General features: G+C 40.4%; 1 protein-coding gene across 3 annotated transcripts in view; it reads left to right on the top strand.

The window, feature by feature from the left end:
• LOC133562302 (zinc finger protein 516-like) overlaps positions 1-12062 on the top strand; it is a 134579-nt gene that overhangs the window by 81581 nt on the left and 40936 nt on the right. The gene's annotated exons all lie outside the window — the stretch shown is intronic.

Raw genomic sequence — 12062 nt, 5'->3', positions numbered from 1 at the left:
TATAAGTCGCACCCCCGGCCAAACTATGAAAAAAATTGCGACTTATAGTCCGAAAAATACGGTAAATAATTTGATTACTGTTTTGAACATCTGCATCAGGGTTTGAGTTTTAATCTGAGTTTTGTGGTAGTCTCTACATTTAGTTTGTGGGCGTGTGCATGCACAGGCACCCAAGTGTGTGCATGCACAAAGAAGATCATCACTGCGGGTATAGATCTAAACACTTTGACAAGTGTAATTGACTGCTTGGTGATCAACCAGCTCAGTGGCCGTGTGGTTAGTGTCTGCCCTGAGACTGGGAGGTTGTGAGTTCAAACCCCGGCAAAGTCATACCAAAGACTACAAAAAATGTGACCCGTTGCCTCTCTGCTTGGCACTCAGCATCAAGGGTTGAAATACAGGGTTAAATCACCAAATGATTCATGAGCGTGGCACACGCTGCTGCTCACTGCTCCCCTCACTTCCCAGAGGGTGAACATGGGGATGTGTCAAATGCAGAGGACAGATTTCACCACATCTATTGTGTGTGAGACAATCATTGGAACTTTAACGTTACCTTAAAATTAATCTTTCTGCTTTGAAAATACAACATTGTCAATAAGAATAATTGGGGTCTCAAACCTGATTTACTTGGGGCCGACTGGAGTCGTTGTGGGACTGGGTCCCACAAAGCATTCACCTCAGAATCAAGTTCAGGCACATGACAACATTTGTTTTCTACTTCTACTTTTGTACATGCAGCTATAGTAACCCTAAGCTTTGGCATATTTTAAATCATTATGAATATAATATTGTAAAAATAATACATTTTGACATTGTAAAACTCCCCAGGAGATGGTCAGAGAGACTTCAGCTTGCTGAACAGTTGTTGCTCTTTGTGTTGCCCAATGTGTGTTTGTCTCGCTGTATTGTTTGTGTTTTCACCCTCATTGTAGTTAATGTCTATTGAGAGTCAAGATTGGCGTAGTATAAATATTACAAGGTTTGCTGGTGGCAAACACATTAGACAATGAAGTCAAATAAAGGGGGCACAAAAAATGGGCCTGCGGAGCGCGAGTTTGATACCCCTGTAGAAAACCCATACATATGCATGCATTTATCCATGTTAGAGGAGAGCTGGTGCCTGACTTTCAATAGCTGAAGCAAACTGTAACTCACATGTTAGATGCACTCTTCGTAGCGGTAATTATGACCCCACAATGCAGGTGACAGCAGGCAGCATGGAAGTAAACAAGTATTTAATGTACCAAAGTACAAGAACAAAAATAGAGTGCAGCAGGGAAAATGCACAGCATAGCACAGCATAGCACAGCATAGGGGAAGCTATGCATGAAAAAGTAAGTTTAACAGAGAGCTTACAACAAAAAGGAATATGAAACTAGAATCTCAAATTCTACTGACCATGTACGTACCACCACCAACAATCCAACAATGATTCAACACCATACTTCTTTTTCTTTTTTGTATTTTACAGCGGTTGACATCCAGCTTAATGGTGCATTACTGCCACCTTCTGTTTCGGAGTGTGGGTCAGACACCAACACCAACTAAGCTATGAGACACAGACTCTTAAGTTGCGCCCACAGGGGTGACGACAATGAAAGTGAACTGTGCCTTAAAGACATGCCCACAGTGGCGCCGACAACACGAGAGTGGAAACTTGATTTGTAGCGTGATCAAAAATGGCTAATGCAACGCACCACGGTTGTTATTTCGGTTGTTGAATGTATTGCTTTTTCGGCTGATTATATGCAACCCTACCTCAAACCCTAACCAAAACTTATTTTCAGCAGTATTTGTTTGATTTATTTCTGATTTCCGTGTTACATGTTGTCTCCAGCTTCACTTCCGTTTTGGACACATTTCACTTCCCTTGTCGTAGGCACGTCTTTACTCGGACTTAAAGAGTTCTGGTCGGAATTTCAACTGGAACGGCTCTCAAGGTCGGATTTCTGACTCTGAATGTTGGCGCATTCTCACCAACCCCGAACTTGTTTCAAAGATGGCTGCTCTTGATGTAAAAAATGATATCCACTTCTATAATATCTGTTATTAGCACTTCTGATTAGTTTTTCTTGCAGTAAATCACCCATATATAATGTATTGTTGTACGTACAATATATCTACGGCAGTGGTCACCAACCTTTTTGAAACCAAGAGCTACTTCTTGGGTACTGATTAATGCGAAGGGCTACCAGTTTGATACACACTTAAATAAATTGACAGAAATAGCCAATTTGTTCAATTTACCTTTGATAAATCTATATATATAAAAAAAAATGGGTAATTCTGTCTGTCATTCCGTCGAACATTTTTTTTTACCTTTTACGAAAGGTTTTTTGTAGAGAATAAATGATGAAAAAAACAATTGAACGGTTTAAAAGAGGAGAAAACCAGGAAAAAAAATGAAAATTTAATTTTGAAACATAGTTTATCTTCAATTTCGACTATTTAAAATTCAAAATTCAACCGAAAAATAAAAGTAATTTTTCTTGATTAAGATTAATTTTAGAATTTTGATGACATGTTTTCAATAGGTTAAAATCCAATCTGCATTTTGTTAGATTATACAAGCTATATTTCTAACAAAGACAAATCATTATTTCTTCTAGATTTTCCACAACAAAATTTTTTAAAGAAATTAAAAATACTTTAAAAACAAGATTTAAATTGGATTTTAAACATTTTCTAGATTTGCCAGAATAATTTTTTTGAATTTTAATCTTAATAAGTTTAAAGAAATATTTCACAAATATTCTTTGTCGAAAAAACAGAAGCTAAAATGAATTAAATTAAAATGTATTCATTATTCTTTACAATAAAAAAAAATAAATATACTTGAACATTGATTTAAATTGTCGGTAAAGAAGAGGTAGAAATTTAAAAGATAAAAAGGTAAATGTGTTTAAAAATCCTAAAATCATTTTTATGGTTGTATTTGTTCTCTGAAATGGTCTTTCTGAAAGTTATAAGAAGCAGAGTAAAAAAATAAATTAATTTATTTAAACAAGTGAAGACCAAGTCTTTAAAATATTTTCTTGGATTTTCAAATTCTATTTGAGTTTTGTCTCTCTTAGAATTAAAAATGTGGAGCAAAGCGAGACCAGCTTGCTAGTAAAACAAAATTTAAAAAATAGAAGCAGCTCACTGGTAAGTGCTGCTATTCGAGCTATTTTTAGAACAGGCCAGCGGGCAACTCATCTGGTCCTTACGGGCTACCTGGTGCCTGCGGGCACTGCGTTGGTGACCCCTGATCTACGGTAACGCCACTGTAGTGTAAACTACATTTATTTGATGTGGTATATACGTTTTACATCGCAAGCAATAGTGTCTGTGTTTTCTCTTCATCCACTGTGTTTGAAGGTTGCAGAAAGAATGCATATTTTCCAATAAGTTGTTTATATTCAGACAAGGCAAGCTAAAATATAGCTTTCGTGGATGTGACCATCTTGATTTCCCACATTACAAATGCTCGCAACTTGGGTGTGACGTCATTCCCAGCACCGATTTCCCACTTCCCAGGTTTTTTGATTGATTGATTGAGAAGTTTATTGACATCTTAAAGAATTGAATCTATGTAATGCTTTAAAATGGCAAATGGATGGCACAAAACGCCAAAAGGCTTGTTTCCATTGTGGGCCATTAAATATGCATCACATTTGATACATTCAATAATACAAGATATATAACCTGTAACATGTATTTAAAAATATGTAAAAAAAAAAAAAAAATATGTAGATACAGTGGGGCAAAAAAGTATTTAGTCAGCCACCGATTGTGCAAGTTCTCCTACTTAAAATCATGACAGAGGTCTGTAATTTTCATCATAGGTACACTTCAATGGTGAGAGACAGAATGTGAAAAAAAAAATCCAGGATTTCACATTGTAGAAATTTCAAATAATTTATTTGTAAATTATGGTGGAAAATAAGTATTTGGTCAACCATTCAAAGCTCTCACTGATGGAAGGAGGTTTTGGCTCAAAATCTCACGATACATGGCCCCATTCATTCTTTCCTTAACACGGATCAATCGTCCTGTCCCCTTAGCATAAAAACAGCCCCAAAGCATGATGTTTCCACCCCCATGCTTCACAGTAGGTGTGGTGTTCTTGGGATGCAACTCAGTATTCTTCTTCCTCCAAACACGACGAGTTGAGTTTATACCAAAAAGTTCTGTTTTGGTTTCATCTGACCACATGACATTCTCCCAATCCTCTGCTGTATCATCCATGTAGCCATTTTGGTATAAAATCAACTTGTCGTGTTTGGAGGAAGAAGAATACTGAGTTGCATCCCAAGAACACCATACCTACTCTAAAGCATGGGGGCGGAAACATCATGCTTTGGGGCTGTTTTTCTGCTAAGGGGACAGGACGATTGATCCGTGTTAAGGAAAGAATGAATGGAGCCATGTATCGTGAGATTTTGAGCCAAAACCTCCTTCCATCAGTGAGAGCTTTGAATGGTTGACCAAATACTTATTTTCCACCATAATTTACAAATAAATTCTTTAAAATTCCTACAATGTGAATTTGTGGATTTTTTTTTTTCACATTCTGTCTCCCACTGTTGAAGTGTACCTATGATGAAAATTACAGACCTCTGTCATCATTTTAAGTGGGAGAACTTGCACAATCGGTGGCTGACTAAATACTTTTTTGACCCATTGTATACACAGTATACATGTCAGGTGATTTGAAAAACAATATAAACAAAATACTGGGGCGGGGTTGGTGTTGTATACACTTTGTACATGATGGTAAATGGAATACAGCATTAGACCTAAAGTGGATGCGGTGCGACTTAGGGTATCCGCGGCCAAAGCTACATATACTTGAGATTGGTTTATATATTACTCTGACAGTCATTAGAGGCAAGTGAAAAACATAATCCCTAATCACCTGCAGGTGAACAAAAACAAAAAAAATTGCAAGCAGGGGTGAAGTTACCGCGAGCAGCCAAGGACAAAACAGAATGTGGAAACAAAATAAGAGTGCTAACCATAAGAAAACTATAGCAAAACAAGAAAATGACAAAACAAGAAATGACCCGGCGTAACAAGTCATAACATCAAACCCCCTGATAGGTATAAAAAATACGCTGCCGACAAGATTATTAATAAAACTGTGATCTATTTAAATGCTCCTATCCCTTTTCTCCTTTGATTTACATGAACAATACGTCTATTATTGTGATTGTCAACTACCCTGCAACGTACTTTGTTGTGGGGGGAATATTACTAAAAACCTAATTTAGCGCTACACCAACATCCCAATATCCTCCTCAATAAATACAATGGTAAATTAATATCTATCTGAGAGTCAAATTGAGGGCTTCACGGTGGCAGAGGGGTTAGTGCGTCTGCCTCACAATACGAAGTTCCTGCAGTCCTGGGTTCAAATCCAGGCTCGGGATCTTTCTGTGTGGAGTTTGCATGTTCTCCCCGTGAATGCGTGGGTTCCCTCCGGGTACTCCGGCTTCCTCCCACTTCCAAAGACATGCACCTGGGGATAGGTTGATTGGCAACACTAAATTGGCCCTAGTGTGTGAATGTGAGTGTGAATGTTGTCTGTCTATCTGTGTTGGCCCTGTGATGAGATGGCGACTTGTCCAGGGTGTACCCCGCCTTCCGCCCGATTGTAGCTGAGATTGGCGCCAGCGCCCCCCCGCGACCCCAAAAGGGAATAAGCGGTAGAAAATGGATGGATGGAGTCAAATTGCACATTAACTAATTGATTGTTTGTCCTGTCAAGGGTTTGCACAATTAGGTGTTACATGTGAATATTCACGTGTGCTTGCATGTTTATGCGAAAAAGGCTGCATCTGCGCCAGCATGTGTGTCCATATGTGCTTGTTTTTTCTTCAGATGCAAAATAAGGGTACGTGTGTGTATTTATTTAATTTATTTATTTCTCCGTGAAAGATGTGCGAGAAACCTTTGGCGCAGCTCAGGTCTGTAAGGCATGCCTCGTTTCCAGCTCCATTCTCCCAGAAAGCTGTCACAAACTGTTTAGGTCACGGTTCTGCCTGATGAGAGACTCACACAGATGCGAATGGGAGGCGTGGGGGGCAAAGAGAGAGAGAGAGAGAGATAGAGACAGTGAGATGAAACAGAATAATTATCCCACCAGCTGCTTTGGAAATGGTCATTACCGAACATCAGCATTATTTGCCCATTTTCAGTTGTGTCTCTAAGGTCAAGTGGGGCTGCTTGGAGCTAGGGGTCAAAGACAACAGCCCCCAGAGCAGATGCATGACATCACTGTCACCGGTCCAGGCACATATCGTCACCATCCGCCTTAGCCCTTTGAGTCACATGCTATAAAGTGACCTTTTTTGAGCAGCAGTCTTTCTCCTGTTTTTCCTGTGGAATATTTGTATGTTTGTGTGTGTACGTACGCTTGTGGTTTTCATCCAAATATGTCTTGTCTTTCATTAGTGCATCAGTGAGAAGGGCTGGCAGCACACGCAGAAGTGCAGTAACCAGAGGCCAGCCAGCAGTCGGGGTGCCAAAGATGCTCTCTGTCACCTCTCTCCCTCCCTTAGCTACCTTATCCCTCTTCGTCCTCTTTTCTACATATAAACATCCATCTACTGGCATAACAAGTGGACAGAGGCCAGGGTGTAAAGCACTTCTGATGCTCGGATGGCTGTTGTTGCCCGTGCGGCTTAGAGCTACTGCAGACTCGCCACCAAGCGACCCAGAAATGAACCCTTTAAGCCAGTTATCCATCAGAAAGAAAGGTCACTGAAGGGCATTCAAAGTGTGTGTGTTGTCGAGTAAGTCTGTCATCGTTCCCTCTTTAACGCTGTATTGTCATTGAACAGTTGCCTGTGTAAAGAAAGGAGCAGAGTAAGAGTAAAGTGTCAAGTAATGAAGTAAAACATAAACAAAAAAACAATTGAAATTAAAGCTGCAAGCAGCGTTGGTCGGGCCCGACTTTGGCTGCTGGCCCCGTGACCCAAGCCCTGGTCTAAGTCAGACCTACATAGAGGTTTTTGTTTCATGTCTCTACGACATTCCTAACAGAATTTACAAGCAGTTTTGTCTGGGTTTTTTCCTAGGGGCCGCTAGAGCGCAATTTTGATTTTTGGGGTTTGGTTTTTTATTAGATGGCAATTTTCGCCAGTCCTGGTGTGTGTGTAAAATTTGGTGAGTTTTGAAGCATGTTAAGGGGGTCAAATTACAGCTCGGCGTTTCTGGATGTTGTTGATAAATGTATTTCGCTATGCATAGTAGAGCTTTAACTTGCACTTTGAAGCATTTTAAGGGGGTCAGATTACAGCTCAAAGAGGCAAAAATGACATTTTATAGGAAACTTTGCGCAGGGGTCCTTTGAAAGCGCGTAAAATCAATACCGGACCAGTAATTAAAACTCTGTGAATAACTTTTAATCGCAATTTTGGTTTTTGGGGTTTGGTTGCTTAATAAGTTGGGAAGGTTTGCCATACCGATGTGTGTGTGAAATTTGGTGAGTTTTGAAGCATGTTAAGGGGGTCAAATTATGGCGCGAAGGTGCGGAATACGAAATACAATAGGGTCCTCTGTCCCTATTGTACCGTTAGGGACATTGCAGTCCCTAATCAACAGCTGTGACAGTGATAGCATTTGTAAAGCAATGTCCAGTTTTCACTGCACATTAGTTTGTTTTGGAGTTTGTTTTGGACCTCGGCAGAACCTGTCGCTCCTTTTTACAGCGACCATATGTTTCAGCACACCAGGAGCTAAAGCAAAACTAATAAGTGCTGTCAAAATGACACATTATTTGAAAATAAGATTAATCACACTTTTGATTTTAGATTAATCATGATTATTCTCAAATTATTAGCCCAATATTTGGACACAAATGCAAGTTAATTGTCAGAATGTCATACGGATGTTTTAATTGAATGCACTTAAGTTTGGAGCATTTATTTGCTCAAAACTTCCATCCATCCATCCATTTCCTACCGCTTATTCCCTTTTGGGGTCGCGGGGGGCGCTGGTGCCTATCTCAGCTACAATCGGTCGGAAGGCGGGGTACACCCTGGACAAGTCGCCACCTCATCGCAGGGCCAACACAGATGGACAGACAACATTCACACTCACATTCACACACTAGGGCCAATTTAGTGTTGCCAATCAACCTATCCCCAGGTGCATGTTTTTGGAGGTGGGAGGAAGCCGGAGTACTCGGAGGGAACCCAAGCCCGGGATTGAACCCAGGACTATTCAGGACATTCGTGTTGTGAGGCAGACGCACTAACCCCTGTATCACCGTGCTGCCCGTATATAATAGTGTACACCGTACCTCCATGTATAATAAGCCTTTTATGTAAATATCCGCAAAGGTAATAGAGCATGTATGGTCAAAATAAATTGTGCGATTCATCTGTTTTTAGACTTGATTATTATTTATGATTAATCCCATGAGTTAACTCATAATTTTTTTGACAGCGCTAATATAATGTTATATACAGGGTTCGTACGGGTGCTTAAAAACCTTGAACATGCTTGGATTTTAATGTGTTTTAAAGGTTTGAAAAATGCTTGAATTTTGGGTGAAGTGCTTGTAAATGCTTGGAAATGTTCAACATATTTCTCGACAGTCTCAATAGGCTAATTATAAAGTGGAAAAAAATAAATTAAGTTTCCATAAAAATGAAAGGTCTTGTTATCTGTTGGCTCTGCACGAGTGACGAGCCCTTACATTAGGTTGTTGTCATGCGACTCGGTCCATCCTGCCGGGAGGTTGTCGTTTTAATGAACATTGGATGGAAAACGACAAAAAAAAACTTTGGATAAAACGTGGACCGAATCCAGCTTGAGGGTTTCAGGTTCGATCCCCGCTTCCCCTTTCCTAGTCACTGCCGTTGTGTGCTTGGGCAAGACACCTAACCCACCTGCTCCCAGTGCCACCCACACTGGTTTAAATGTAAAAATTACTGTAGATGTTGGGTTTCAGCGGTTTGAGTCACTAGAGAAAAAGCGCTATATAAATATAATTCACTTCACATGTAGCCTGCTGCAAAGTATGCAAAAAGGACTATCCAACATGGTTCAATGTATTTTTTGCTCTATTGTTTTGGTTGTCTACTTAACTTGTCTGACGATCTCAGTTAAAGCAAACAAGTTACATTTAGTTTTTTAGTTTAATTGCATTGAAATGGTTACATTATTGGACTTGTTTGTACTGTGAAGGTCATGAAATGTATAATTTGTAACATTTTTCACAATTTAGAGCTGAGTATAGGAATAGGAACAATTTCGTAGTTTTTATACAACATATAATTGTTGTGTAAAATATGCATTTCTTGCTCTATTATTTTTGTTGTCTACTTAACTTGTCTGGCTACTCAGTGAAGGCAAAAAAAGTTAACTTTTGTCTTTTTGTTAATTTCTTATCATAGCCACAGTTATAAGGCTAGATATGCTCAATGCCAGGCGACTGAGGTGTTGTGAAACAAACACAATATTTTCTTTTAATATATCATCCCTTATATTAATGTGGAACAGTTTTGTTAATAAATGAGTGAATTCGACATTTTGAGAATGCGTGTATTTATATCACATTAGGCAGTTTGCAAGCACAAATACGGTGTGAATCAATCCGTGCTGTTCGATGTCATTGACTGCTGTAAGTAAGAAAAAGAACAAGACATTTGAAAAACACAAATGCTTCATTTTCTATGCCCCATTCAGTTTATGATAACTGCTGCTTCAATACTAAGCTTAGGTTTTAGCAGATTTTCCATATTTTTCAGACGGACAGCATTTGGTGACCTCAAACAACGAGGCTATGGATTGATTCACACTGGTTTTCACCTTTTGAAGGGTAATGGAAAAACTGGAAAATTGATCTTGAAAGTCCTTATTAAGTGCTTGAATTTGGCCATGGAAAAGATGTACAAACCTTTATATAGTAATATAATATAATGACATTATTATTACTAGAGGGCCGCATGGTGGCCTAGTGGTGAGCATCTAGGCCGCACACATCTGGGTTCAAATGTCTGTTTGAGGATCTCTGTGTGGAGTTTGTATGTTCTTCCCATGCCATCCATTTTTCTACCGCCTGTCCATTTTGGGGTTGCGGGGGGTTGCTGGAGCCTATCTCAGCTGTATTCGGGCGGTAGGCGGGGTACACCCTGGACAAGTCGCCACCTCATCACAGGGCCAACACAGATAAACAGACAACATTTACACACACATTCACACACTAGGGCCAATTTAGTGTTGCCAATCCACTTATCCCCAGGTGCATGTCTTTGGTTCTTCCCATGCGTGCGTGGGAAGAACCATATTCTGGGTATTCTAACCTCCTCTACATTCCAAAAATATGCATGTTATGTTAAAGTTAAAGTACCAATGATTGTCACACACACACACTAGGTGTGGCGAAATTTGTCCTCTGCATTTGACCCATCCCCTTGTTCACCCCCTGGGAGGTGAAGGGAGCAGTGGGCAGCAGCAGTACTGCGCTCGGGAATCATTTGTGGTGATTTAACCCCCCTTTCCAACCCTTGATGCTGAGTGCCAAGCATCAAGGGTAAGGGAGGTAATGGGTCCCATTTTTATAGTCTTTGGTATGACTCGGCCGGGGTTTGAACTCCCAACCTACCGATCTCAGGGCGGACACTCTAACTCAGGGGTAGGGAACCTATGGCTCTAGAGCCAGATGTGGCTCTTTTGATGACTGCATCTGGCTCTCGGATAAATCTGAGCTGACTTTGCTTAACACGATAAGTAATGAATAATTCCACTTCTAATCACAGTGTTGAAAATAACGTTCAACATATAAAACATTCTCATGCATTTTTAATCCATCCATCCGTTTCCTACCGCACCTTTTCAAGAAGTTACGTTAATGGTAAGAAGTTATTTATGTATTTATTGGTTAGTGTGGGGCTTGCCCTCCTGGGGGTTCTTCAGACCACCAAGCACCGACCTGAGAGTCTGTTTCAGGGTTACAATATTGTTTTATTTTTCAATATGTCTCTCAGTTGCTTTCCAGCAATTGTCTTTTTCTCTGTCGTCCTTGCTCGTGCTTTGGCTCCAGCTCCAACCCCATCTCTCCTCCTGGCTGCTGCTTTTAACAGAGCGACAGGTGATTAGATAACAAGGCCCAGGTGGGCCGTCTTCGCACCTATTGCTGATTTCGAGGCTGATTGTGGCAACACCCCGCTTCGCTGCAGGCCCGCAGGCCCGCAGGCCACGCCCCCTCCACAGTTAGCTTCCGAATAACACTGTTATTACAAAGAACAAGAGACCTGTTATACTCTAGAAATGTTGGTCTTACGTAAAAATGCACGCGTTTAGTTGTGTTCAGTGTTGAAAAAATATTATATGGCTGTTACGGAAATACATTTTGAAATATTTGGCTTCTTGGCTCTCTCAGCCAAAAAGGTTCCCGACCCCTGCTCTAACCACTAGGCCACTTTTTTAAATTGTAGATGAATTGTCCGTAGCTATGAATGAGAGTGTGAATTAATGTTTGTCTTTACAGTATGTGCCCTGTGATTGGCTGGGAACCGGTCTAGGGTTTAGAGATTTGCTCCAGTTTACCTGCAACCCTAATTAGGATAAGCAGTATAGAAAATGGGTGGATTATTATTAGGTAATATGACATGCATGAATTGCTGCCCCATTTGAAAACCAGTCAGATGTGCTAGTGGCCTTCTTGTTTTTCAGCGATTTTTAGCAGTTTATGTCATATTTAGTTGGATGAATACATTGCATAGCCCTTTGTAGTTGAGAAAGATATTCAACAAGTTCCATTTGTCCTGTATGTATTGCTACATTGAACTTTAGTATCAGTGTCTAAACGTGGTCAGCAAATTCTCGGTCCTAAAAAAAATGTTTTTTCTTCCGTTAGAGCAGACATACAATGCAACCCCTTTAAATGGATACAACGCACGCAGGCACACACACCTGACATGTGACACACGGGCAGCGGAGCGGGCACATCACAGCCGGGGCGTTTTAATTGCCTGTAATTTATGCGGTGTGTGTGTCTGGCTGTCAGCCTGTGAGATGATGCTGTGTGACAGCTGCAGTCCAGTCCCTGGAGCTAGCAGCTC

This window comes from Nerophis ophidion, linkage group LG11 (assembly GCF_033978795.1).
Source record: "Nerophis ophidion isolate RoL-2023_Sa linkage group LG11, RoL_Noph_v1.0, whole genome shotgun sequence".
In the NCBI taxonomy this organism is placed as follows: domain Eukaryota; kingdom Metazoa; phylum Chordata; class Actinopteri; order Syngnathiformes; family Syngnathidae; genus Nerophis; species Nerophis ophidion.
The sequence above is the reverse complement of the archived record's forward strand: the minus strand, read 5'-3'. Positions and strand labels throughout refer to the sequence as shown.